Source organism: Taudactylus pleione, unplaced genomic scaffold (assembly GCF_031769625.1).
Source record: "Taudactylus pleione unplaced genomic scaffold, aTauple2 ptg000066l, whole genome shotgun sequence".
Lineage (NCBI taxonomy): Eukaryota > Metazoa > Chordata > Amphibia > Anura > Myobatrachidae > Taudactylus > Taudactylus pleione.
Genome location: NW_028284468.1, coordinates 25078754 through 25090826, shown reverse-complemented (window position 1 = coordinate 25090826; position 12073 = coordinate 25078754).

Here is a 12073-nt window from a genome sequence, read left to right as displayed (position 1 = left end):
TTCAAGCATTAAAACTCGCTAGTGGCCGTCCTAGATTCTAAATATATATGTTTTTATTTTTATTTTTTAGTATTAATATTTATTTTTATTTTTACATTTTTTTCTTGGAAACTCATCAGGTTAAATATATTTAATATATATTTTCTATGGTAGTGGGTATCACTATATTTGTGTTCATATGATTTTATTACAGCTCTAAACCCTAGAGCTGGCTGATATACCTTGTATGTAATATCATGATTTTCCATTGCTGCTGGGATTTGATGATAGAGGCAGGAACTTTGTTGCCCCTCTGTGTTGTCCAGGGATGGTACTGTGCATACTGGAATTATCGCACAACTGGTTGGAATGCTTGCCGAGTGACTTCTGGTTGCGTGGAACGCAAACCGGAAGTGTGGACTAGTGCGCTGGAGCTGCTTGATCTGTGATGTGTGCTATTACAGTGGGTGCTAGCGCATTGTGGTGCAGTGTCCAGTTAGTTAGAATTGGCATTTAGTATGGTAATAATAGTACTCACTGAGTTCTTCAGTGTCACAACTCTCAGATGGCAAATGGACGCAACCCATATTTGGGGATTGGCATGACCTATTTCTGAGGTGCGGAGTCTAATGTACTGGTGGTGTTCACCATGGACCCTCGCAAGAGGGTTGGGGCTTGGCTGCATCTGACACACAGGTTGCAGCCCTCAGAAAAGGTTCCCATATACAGGTGCTGGTGAATTCTGGATGGAGTGGAGAAGACTTTCAGCATAGTGAACAGGCCGGGTCAGAACCAAATGGACAACAAGGTACCAGGGAGCAGATGTGTGCAGGTCAGAGGATAGCCAAGGTCAAACCATATTACCAAATGCTGGACCAGGGATTAGCCAGAAGCAGATCAGAAACAAAGCCAGGGTCAGGAACAGACTTGCAGAGGCTGATTGCAGGAATCCTCTAATCAGTGCAGCTGGTGATTGCACTGAGCTGGATAATAGACTGTGACTGATGTTTGCTGAGTAAGTTCACTGGAACAGCTTGTGATTCCTAAACTGGAATACAGCAGCACAGAAATCAGGACACAGAAACTGTAGATATTGAGCTTGATGGCAGTGATAGTATTCTGCACAAAAGAGCCACAGGATAGAACTTAACACTGGGAAGCAACTCTTTGTTCTGGCACCAGTGGGAGTTCTCACAGGGGATATGAATCTGCTGCCAGTCCATGATAGGCTGTTGAGGTCAGCTAAGGCAGGAGCACTCCCACTGGAAGAATGCAAGCAGCTGACATAGTGCATGATGGTCATGTCAGTGCATGGTTCTCGAACAAGGTCAGACAGAAATCCTGATCTGCAGCAATTGGTAATGTAAGTCACACAATTTGAGCAGAGTGTGACATTGCCCCCCTATTAAGGGGTGGCCTCCTGACACCCCTATGACTTGAGAAAAAAAACTTGAATATATCTCTGAAGAGCAACACCACTCCTCTTTGGAGAAGCAGAAACCATGGTAGCATTTAATGCTTTTGATGATTCTTCTTGCCCTTTCGGGAAAGTCTTGATCCACCCGGAAGAGACTGAATCTTTGGTTTAATGAAAACTTCCTTTCTAAACATAGGACCTCCAGGGAAAGGTGCTTTGTCCACTAGAGGATCTCAATCAGAATCTGATTCCAAGTCTAGAGTCAGAATCAAAATTTTTTTCTTGGAAAAAGCATCAGAAGGGGATGATGGATTCAAAGGACCAGGATACCCAGTGTAGCCTTCATGGAGAGGGGCCAAGGAAGAGACCGCAAGTCTCAATACCACATGCTGTGGACCTTGTGCTGATCGTGAGGCTTTTGGAGCAAACCTTTGCAGTACCGCTTCAGTGAAAGCTGAGAGATCTTCTAAAATTGGATCCTTGGTCTCTAGGAGTGGATTAGCCCAGTCCAAAGCTTTGCCCCTAAAGGCCAAAAGGAAATATTTGACCACATTAGCAGGTGTAAGTGAAGGCAACAATCCGGAATCCACATTGGTAAGATATTGATGTGCCAATGTATAAAACTGATCTAACGCTCCATCAAAATAAACAGATGGTCGATCATCCATCGAACTTCTTAGCAGAGAATCAGGTGAAGGGCTCACTGCAGTAGGTATTACATTGGTCTGTGAGAACTCAAAGTCCTTTTTGGAACCGGGAAACATAGGGCTCTGTCTTGGCTGAATTGATAGAACCAGATTGGGATTGGAAACACTTAAACTGGCAGGAATCATAGAGGTCAAAAGCAGATTAAGCCCAGACACACGAACTGGATGGAACAGGAAGTTTAGATGACCCTTTCTGGATCTGGACTGTACTAGTAGTCCACATGGTGATGATCTCATGAAGTGGCAAACAGGAATCCATGTCTGTATCCATGGCATTGTGAATCCCTCCTGGGATCTTGGCACTGAAAATCTCCCCTGGGGCTGAGCCACTGGACACCATTCCTGAGGCTGAGGCACTGGACACTTCTCCTGGGGCTGAGGCACTGGATACCCCTCCTGGGGCTAGCAACTCAAGCAACTCCTCTGGTGTTGGCAACTCAGACTCCTTCTCTGGGGTTGGCAACTCACACACCTTCTCTGGGATTGAGATTTTGTGGTGTGTTGGTGAAACCGGGCGCTCCTGTTGAGGGTAAGCGGGCGATGAATGGTAATGGGTTTTCCCTAGTGAAAACCAAAGTCTGAATTGTGTGTCTCAAGGGAGGTATTACCATGTATTTGGGCGCTCCTCAAAATAAATGCTGTGACGTAGTTGACCGTATAGATGACATAGGTCAGTGTAGACATAAAATTAAATTTATTCATGAATACAAGGTGATGCATGGAATATAAATGCATACAGTAAAAACGTGCTGTAGATTCAAAAGGGATGAGAATTCACAGAATCAGTTGTTAAATAAAGGGTGAGGCAGAAATATGGTATCTGCCATGGACATTAGACATATGCAATAGGTGAATTATATATATTGTGGGAAAAATATATATATATATATAAATATATATATATATATATATATATATTTTTTTTTTTTATAGAAAAACACCCCTCTTTCACAGATGCCACTTTATTCAAGAATGGTCCAAAATTTGGGATACATGTTCTTTTTCTCTAATAGATCTTATCATAAAAGAGAGAAAATAGAAACTAAAATACTCAAATGCTTGTATAAGCTTGAGAAGATATAAGCACCCTGTTTTTTATTGGAGCAAAACTGGTTAGGGCTGGTTTAATGTTGATAGTTTGGAATTGGTGTTTATTGGTTGTCAATCAAAATGGCTATCCTATTAGGCCTCCGTTTAGGTGGGGTTTAGCATTGCTATATATAGGCTGGAGGAGGGGTTTAGCTTCCTCTTTCCAGATTGTGATCCAGTTGGATAAGTACACTGTATCTGCTGATACTGTATCTGCAGCCATTTTGTGTGGTTTTTTTCTGTCCCTATTTTCTTTCTTACATTCTTTTCTGTACTACTTATATATTTCCCTTCATAATCTACTCTAATTTCTATTTTTTCCCTGTATCCCTTTAGCCCCATTTTTCAACTCCTCCCTAAACCCCACCACCTGCTTTACCTCATTCCCTTTTAACCCCCCCCTTCCGTTTTCGTTTGTCTCATTATTGTTTTTACATTTATAATGCCCCATCCACGCCGCAGTGCTCCTCTCCCCCGCCGCTTAGTCGAGGCAGCGAGACCATTAACGGTCACGGCTGCCTCTTCTGCCACCCGCCCTCTGCCAGCCACTGCTGCGGCGGCTGCGCATGGTTCAGTACACCCCCCGCTGTCTCCCTCTCCTTCCAGCCTGCAAGCGTGGCTGGCGAGGGGAGCGGCGGGTGTTACAGGCACTCCCCGGTCTCAGGCAAGCATTGCCAGCACCGGGGAGACTCCGCCGACAAGCCCCTCCCACCAGGGCACGGGTGCCATTTTAATAAGTGAGGAGGTTTTAACCTCTTCATGTTCACCCCCCACGGCTCTAAGAGCTGGGGGCCGGAGTGTGCTTTCAGGCAGCAGTGGGCATTCCTCCCCCAGAGGCCAGTTAGGGGATCAGATAGGTAGTGGTCAGGCTTCACTGGCTGCAGGCTCACTCCACAGGCTGGTTAACCCATTTGGTGGGGCACAGAGCCATAACTTTGTCTCACCTATAATGCCTTCTCCACTAGCTTCAGTGGGTAATCAAGGTGGGATGAAGGCATTAACTTCTGCCCAAGGGGGATGCCTGTGCAGGGTTTGTACTGGCCCCCTTATTTTTATCCAGGTTTGGGGCATCAGCCAATACAGCCTCAATTTACAGGGCCCATGCAACAGTTGTGCCCCCCTCAATTCATTCAAGGAGCCGGTCAATTTCCTCAAAATTATGTTGTGGCTCCTTTGCAATTTAATCCATATGCACAGCAGGTGCATTACATGCATGGGCATCAGGGTAGTCAGCAGCAGAGGTTGCAACCTCCCCTTCCACTTGCTCCCCCACCAGCTTTACCCCCCATTCCTAGGCAGGCACCACCAGCACAGCCCCCCGTTTCTGCTTCACCTCAGATTATGTCAGTGCCATTAGTCAATACAAATGTTTTAGATGTTATAGACTCTAATACTGCTGTTTTGAGTTCGCAGGCTCCTTCTCTTCATTCAGCACTGGTGGTGTCGGCATCTGCTTCTACGGGCGCTGATGATCAGTTATCGGCATGTCAAAGTGCGGTGGGCGTGCCATGCAACAAGGATCAGGCCTCTTCATCTGCGATCGAGTCGTTGGTTCCTTCCACATCGGGAGCAGGTGAGAGAAATATTATGCCCATTGTTAGCGCTTTGTTGTCGCGATCGGAGGAATCTTCTGATTCATCCCGCTCCGCAGAAAAACCACGCAAGCTGATTAAGTATTTCGTGCAGCAGTTGAAGGGAAAAGGCTAGACCCCAAAAAGGGCAGGTAGCATAGCCAGTTCTGCTCTGGATGCATTGGGTGATGCAGTCCATTGCTCCAATACAGCGATATTAAGAGGGGTTAGGTCTAAAGTTAGAGAGAGGATTAGGAAAGGTCATTATGTGGATATGTTTTCAATAACCCACGATGCTAAAAAAGCTTTAGACTTAGCTAAGGCTGGGGGTCCAGCAGCAGAGGAGGCTAGAAGGAGTTACAAGAATTGGCTTTCGGGTGTTTATGTTTTTGCGGCCTGTTACATAGAAACTCGGCCAACGGAGTGTTTAAATATATTAAAATATCTGCATTTAGTACAGGGCATGTATGTTTATGCTAGGGTCAATGTATGGAGGCAATATGACGAGCGTTTTAGGAAAAAGCAGGATGGCCAAAAAATTTTTAATTTTGGTTTTAAGGATGTTGAAGTGTGGTTAGAGGTCACGCAGCATACACGACCTACTAACGAAGCTCCAGTGGGGCGTAAACAGCCCTTTGTGTTGCAATCAGGTTTCAACACTGCGGGTAGAGGGAAGTGTTATGCATTTAACAACTCGCAGTGCACTAGAGGGACAAGCTGTCGTTACAGACATGTCTGCATCCTCTGCGGGGGTAATCACCTGTCAAAGGAATGCAATCGCCCAGGTGCAAGGGGGAAGGGAGAGCCGCATCCTAACCCTAAGTAAAGCTGCGTCGCCAATTAATGTCAGAGTTTTAGAGCGTTGGGCGAATCGTTATCCTCTTAAGGAGGAAGCAAAATTTTTAATCCAAGGTTTTAAGCAAGGTTTAGGCTGCCGTTAGTTCATCAAGTTTTAGTAGTGGCTAAAATGAACTTGAAATCAGCTAGGGACTTCCCAGGCGTGTTAGCAGAAAAGATTAATTTAGAGGTTAGTTTGGGTAGGATGTGTGGCCCTTTCACCCTACCTCCAATAGATAATCTTTGTATCTCACCTCTTGGTGTCGTGCCGAAAAAGAAACCTGGGAAATTCAGGTTAATTCAACACCTGTCTTACATGGAAGGTGGTTAGGGGAATGACGCTTTAGATCCAGTGGATTGTAGCGTCACTTACCAGTCATTCGAGGATGCCCTTAGTATAGTGCAGGGGTTTGGAAAGGGGGCTTTGTTAGCCAAAATAGATATTGAATCTGCATTTAGGTTGCTTCCCCTACATCCTGATTCCTTTCGTTATATGGGTTTTAAAGTGGGCGGTTTATTCTATGTAGATAAATGTTTACCTATGGGCTGCTCGATTTCATGTTCTTTTTTGAATGTCTTAGTTCCTTTTTACAGTGGTGTATTCAGGCTGGTACAAATCAGGCAGGTGCCATCTGATAAGGTGCAAAAACTTAATGATTTGTTGCTCAGTTTAGTTTCAGTTAAAAAAGTTTCTTTGAAGCAACTGCAATCTTTGCTAGGTTTACTTAACTTCGCGTGTAGAGTCATCCCAATGGGTAAGGTTTTTTGCAGGAGGTTGGAGCGAGCTTCAGCACTTGTTAAAAAGGCCCATTACATGATTCGCTTGTCTGAAGAAATGAAAGATGACTTTAAGGTTTGGTTGAAATTTTTACACGAATTTAATGGGATAAGAATTTGGCTGCTGCCACCAGTATCTAATAATGATTTGCAGCTTTATACGGATGCATCAGGGTCTATAGGTTTTGGAGCGTTCCTTGAGGGAGAATGGTGGGTGGAAGCTTGGCCAGAATCGTGGCGCGCTGAGGGCTTGACAGGTAATTTACTCCTTCTGGAACTTTTTCCCATGGTGGTGGCGGTGGAGATTTGGGCTTTAAAGCTTAGTAATCGTAGAATCATATTTTGGTGTGATAACCTAGGAGTAGTGCAGGCCATCAATAATCAGAAGTCAGTTTGCCAGCAAGTAATAAGGCTTCTTAGGTATTTGATTTTTGTTTGTCTGTCTATGAATATTGAATTTACGGCTAAGCATGTTCCTGGAGTTGTAAATTAGATTGCGGATGCATTATCTCGTTTTCAATGGGAGAGATTTAAAGCGCTCGCGTCTTCTGCAGCGTTTCATGGTTTATCTTGTCCTGATTATGTTTGGCAGATCATAAAGCCGGCATTATAGGACTTGCTTTAAAAGCACTGGCTCCTGGTACTTTGAGATCTTACTCGACGGCCTGGAGCAAGTGGCAGGCATTCATTTCTGGCACAGAAGAGGGTAAGAGTGTTTAGGATTTGATGTTAGAGTTTGTCTGGCGCTGGCATGAGAGCGGCCATTCAAAGTCATCCATGTCGAGCGCATTAGCAGGAATTTCATATTTTGCTCGCTTAAATGGTTTGGTGGACCCCACCAAGTCTTTTGTAATCTCTAAAGCATTAAAGGGATGGGCAAAGGAACAGTTGAAGCCGGGTGATTCACGTAGGCCCATTGACACGGGAATGCTAAGGGACTTGGTGGTGGCTGTATCGGGTATAGCAAAAGATGAATTTGAGGCCTGTTTGTTTAGTTTGGCTTTTGCATTAGCATTTTTTGGGGCATTAAGGGTTGGGGAGTTTACAGCAGTTAATAAGAAATCCGTTAATTCAGGTATTATGTTAGTTAATGTGATAATTAAACCAGAATTGCTTCTTATTAAAATACAGAGATCAAAGACAGATCAATTAGGAAGGGGGCGTTGGATCTCTGTCCTGTCACATCCGGAGCCGGGCATATGCCCGGGAGCATTGGCTAATAGTTACAACCAGCACAGGCCTAAAGGAGGGGTGCAATGGTTAGTGCACGCGGATCTGTCCCCGCTTTCGAAGTTTCAGTTTACGAGTGTTTTTAATGATTGTCTTGTAGCTCTAGGATTGCCAGTTGAGCTATATGGCACTCATTCATTCAGAATAGGAGCAGCAACCTGTGTGGCAGAGTCAGGCTTTTCTGATGAGTCTATAAAGCGCTTGGGAAGGTGGAAGTCTTCTGCATTCAAAAGCTATATAAGAAGCGATAAGCTGCAAAAGTAATTGCACTCCCTGCGAGTTTGTTCTTTGCCAAACCCAGGACCTTATGTCACCTGCCACTAGGGGGGATTTGGAGTTCTTTTCACCTTTGCCCTCAAAAGTAAACAGAGGTTTGGTGTTGTTCACCTCCATCTGGGTCACCCAATTAACTCAGTTTTCCCCTGCCTTGGTTTTATCATATTAATGAATTTCAGTTACTAACGCTTTGTTATATACTTCACACTTACAGGTTTTTTGGGAAGAGATTGTCGGGTGTGGATTGTAGGACACTCTTTTGTTTTCTGAGTAAGTAGACACCCTTGTGCCAGGTCAGGTCCTTGCGGAATCCGCTGGATCGGTTTGAGAGTTTTTAAGTGGAATGGTCTGTTGGACCTTCTTTGGCAATCAGAGAGTAAGTGGGGTGTTCCGGATTGTTTAGTGGTGCATCTAGGAGGTAATGATCTCGGTACTGGTAAAGGAGTGGAATTGATCATTGCCATTAAGAGGGATATGAAGGTGATTGCTGAACGTTGGCCTCAGGTTAAGCTCTGTTGGTCAGAGGTCATTCCGCGGAGGTTTTGGCATGGTACGCACACTGGGCCTGCTATAGATCGGATTAGGAGAAAGTTGAATGTTGCAGTATCCAAGTATATAGTTGGTTTAAATGGGATTGTAGTGAGGCATCCGCGCATACGTTACGAGGAGGAGCATTTGTATAGGCCAGATGGGGTTCACCTGACAGACGAGGGTTTAGAGTTATTTGTTGCAGCCATTTTGTCATGTTTGGCATAGTTTAGAGGCGTCCTAGAGGTTTTGGTGGCGTGACGTGGTCAGGGTCCACGTTGTGTGGTGGAAAGCAGTGCTCATCGGCAGCTCAATTTAGTGCAACAGATCTTGGCTAGCATTTCCCCTTTGAGAAAGGTGAGTCGGTCATTACTTTATGAGAGGACCAGGTCATCATCCTAAGGAGGGACCAGCTCTGTGCTAGTTAAGGGGAGGTGGTACTACCCAGGATGGTTTGTGCACGGGGTGGAAACTCCACCCCAATTTTGGTAAATAATACTTATATGGGCTGTAGACCGATTGAGCACTGCTTTTTTCGCCACCAGGCTTAATTCTGATTCTAATTCTAATTCGTATTAATAAATTTGGCTGTGACATCTTTTTTGCAATTTATACAGTTGTCGTATCTTTATTTATTATTTAGTTATAGTTTAAGAGTGGTGTGGAAATAATAAAACTATGGGTCACTTAAAATACTCGAATGCTTGTATAAGCTTGAGAAGATATAAGCATCCTGTTTTTTATTGGAGCAAAACTGGTTAGGGCTGGTTTAATGTTGATAGTTTGGAATTGGTGTTTATTGGTTGTCAATCAAAATGGCTATCCTATTAGGCCTCCGTTTAGGTGGGGTTTAGCATTGCTATATATAGGCTGGAGGAGGGGTTTAGCTTCCTCTTTCCAGATTGTGATCCCACCCACCCGAATTGGATTGATTTGGTTTATACCAATATGTTATCGTTGGAATGTATTTTTTATGTGATTCTTCCAACAGGTGAGGCGCAGCCCGGCGGAAAGCAGTGCTCATCGGTGGCTCAATTTAGCGCAACAGATCTTGGCTATCATTTCCCCTTTGAGAAAGGTGAGTCGGTCATTACTTTATGAGAGGACCAGGTCATCATCCTAAGGAGGGACCAGCACTGTGCTAGTTAAGGGGAGGTGGTACTACCCAGGATGGTTTGCGCACAGGGTGGAAACTCCACCCCAGTTTTGGTAAATAATACTTATATGGGCAGTAGACCGATTGAGCACTGCTTTTTTCGCCACCAGGCTTAATTCTGATTCTAATTCTAATTCGTATTAATAAATTTGGCTGTGATCTCTTTTTTGCAATTTATACAGTTGTCGCGTCTTTATTTATTATTTAGTTATAGTTTAAGAGTGGTGTGAAAATAATAAAACTATGGGTGACTTAAAAGATACACAGGAGATGATTGAAACACTGAAAATATTGCTAGAACCTGTTAACCACCTCTCTACATTCAAAACTTTTGAAGAAGATATATGCCTCAAAATCAAACAAAATACAAAGGATTTAATGAAAAAGAAACAAAGGAAACTACAAAGAGACTTTGATTTTTACAAATTTGGAGTAACAAAATCAAAGAAAATTAAAAATGGACAAAAAGAAGGAATACCCCCAAATAATTATAAAAAAAAACTAAAAATATACAAGAAATATCCCACTTAATTGGAGACATCAGAATAAAGAAAATGATAGAAAAAAAGAAGAAAACGAAAATGAAAGACAACATGAAAGATGGAGAGAACCCTATCCCAGGTACACACCTAAGTGGAGAAAAAGACTGCGTCACACACCACCTTTTCACCAGTTTACATATAAGAATGAGCCATACTATCCCAGTCTGAGAATAAACAGAAGACCATATGAGACAACAATAAGAAACAGATTTAACACTGGTTATAAAAGGTTGTTTCAAATGTATCAAAGAACTCCAAGCCCAATAAAGACCTACACCACACAATGGAGAAACCAAAATAATGGAAAATCAAGGTTCCACTCACCAAACAGAAGTAGAAGAGATTCCCACAGAAAAAGGACTCCAGGACTCAGGAGGAATAGAAAATTCTTAATAACCCCTCCTGCCGGCCACTATAGATTACACGGAAGAGGAGTGAGACACCTGGAAAAAGAAAACACTCCAGAAAGCACCCCACAAAAATCCAGAAATAGAAATAGAAGACACTCTGAAAAGAGAGAAAAAGAAGACATCTTCATAGTGTTTGAATTAAATTCAGGCCTGGAAAACACAAACAGAGAATCATCTCGAACAAATAGGAACTAGAAAAGTCCACACAAAAGAAGAATCACTATAGACAGATGGCCAAGAATAACCACTCCCTCAGATAAACACAACCCACGAGGAGACTCTATATTGGTAGAAGAAGAAAGCACCTCCCAAGGGAGCGAAACACATATAAGGAATGAACCCACTTTTCTCGAAGAAAGGAAGGGAAAGAATAAACAACGATAAAAAACCACACAAAAAGAAAAATAAGGTATAGGGAGAAAACTAAAAGAAAAAGAGGCACAAGAGCTGGGAAACCAAAAACAAATAAAAAGAAAAAGGAGAAGAAAACTGAAGAAACAACTATCATTAAACGAACAGAAGAAAGACAAATTATCTACAATTTAAGCTCTAGAGTTCTCACAACAACTGAAGAGAGCATGCTAAAAAAGGGAGTTAAATTTGCACCTACTACATCACACGACGAATTCGATAAGTTCATCGATGTACAAAAGTACATCAGGAAAATTTCTTTGAGAAAATTCATTGAACTAAAAAAATTAAACACTCCAAATAAAGACCTATCAAATAATCATGTAGTAAATGAGGCAGAAGAAGAAAGACCCATTACATTTAGAAAAACATCGACCTTTTGTCCGGCTCATATCAAAGGAAACTTTATAGAAACCTTCCAAAAATTGATTATTGAAGACCTCAAAACAATTAAAAAGCACAAACAACACACTCAGAACCTGAATAGAAAAGAAAGAGAAGCAATGAAATCCCTAAAAGAAAACACAAATATAGTAATTAAACCATGCGACAAAGGAGAAGGAATCGCTATCCTCAATAAAGAGGACTATAAAAAAGAAGTCCTGTGACAACTATCGGAAACCACTACCTATCAAAAACTAAAAACTGATCCTTCACTACGCATTAGGAACAACTTCAAAAAACTCATCACAAGACATTTGGACAAAGGTGCAATAACCGTAGAAGAATATGGTTTCATCAACATTGTAGAACCAGTCACTCCAACCATCTACGTACTACCCAAAATTCACAAAAGCATTATGTCACCACCTGGAAGGCCCATCATTGCAGGGACTGGGAGCCTAACCTCTAACCTCTCCACCTTCATAGACTCCAAGCTACAACCTCTCGTCGTCAGAAATCCATCTTACCTCAAAGACACCTCGGACACAATTAGGAAACTACATGGGGTATCCTGGGAAGAAGAAATGATCCTGGTCACTGCAGATGTAACATCCCTGTACACCATCATTGAACATGCACAAGGAGAAGAAGCCATCTCTGAGTTCCTAAATGAAACAGAATATGACACAAACAAGGAATCTTTCATGAAAGAGTCAATCCAATTCATTTTAGAAAACAACTTCTTCTTCGATGGTGAAT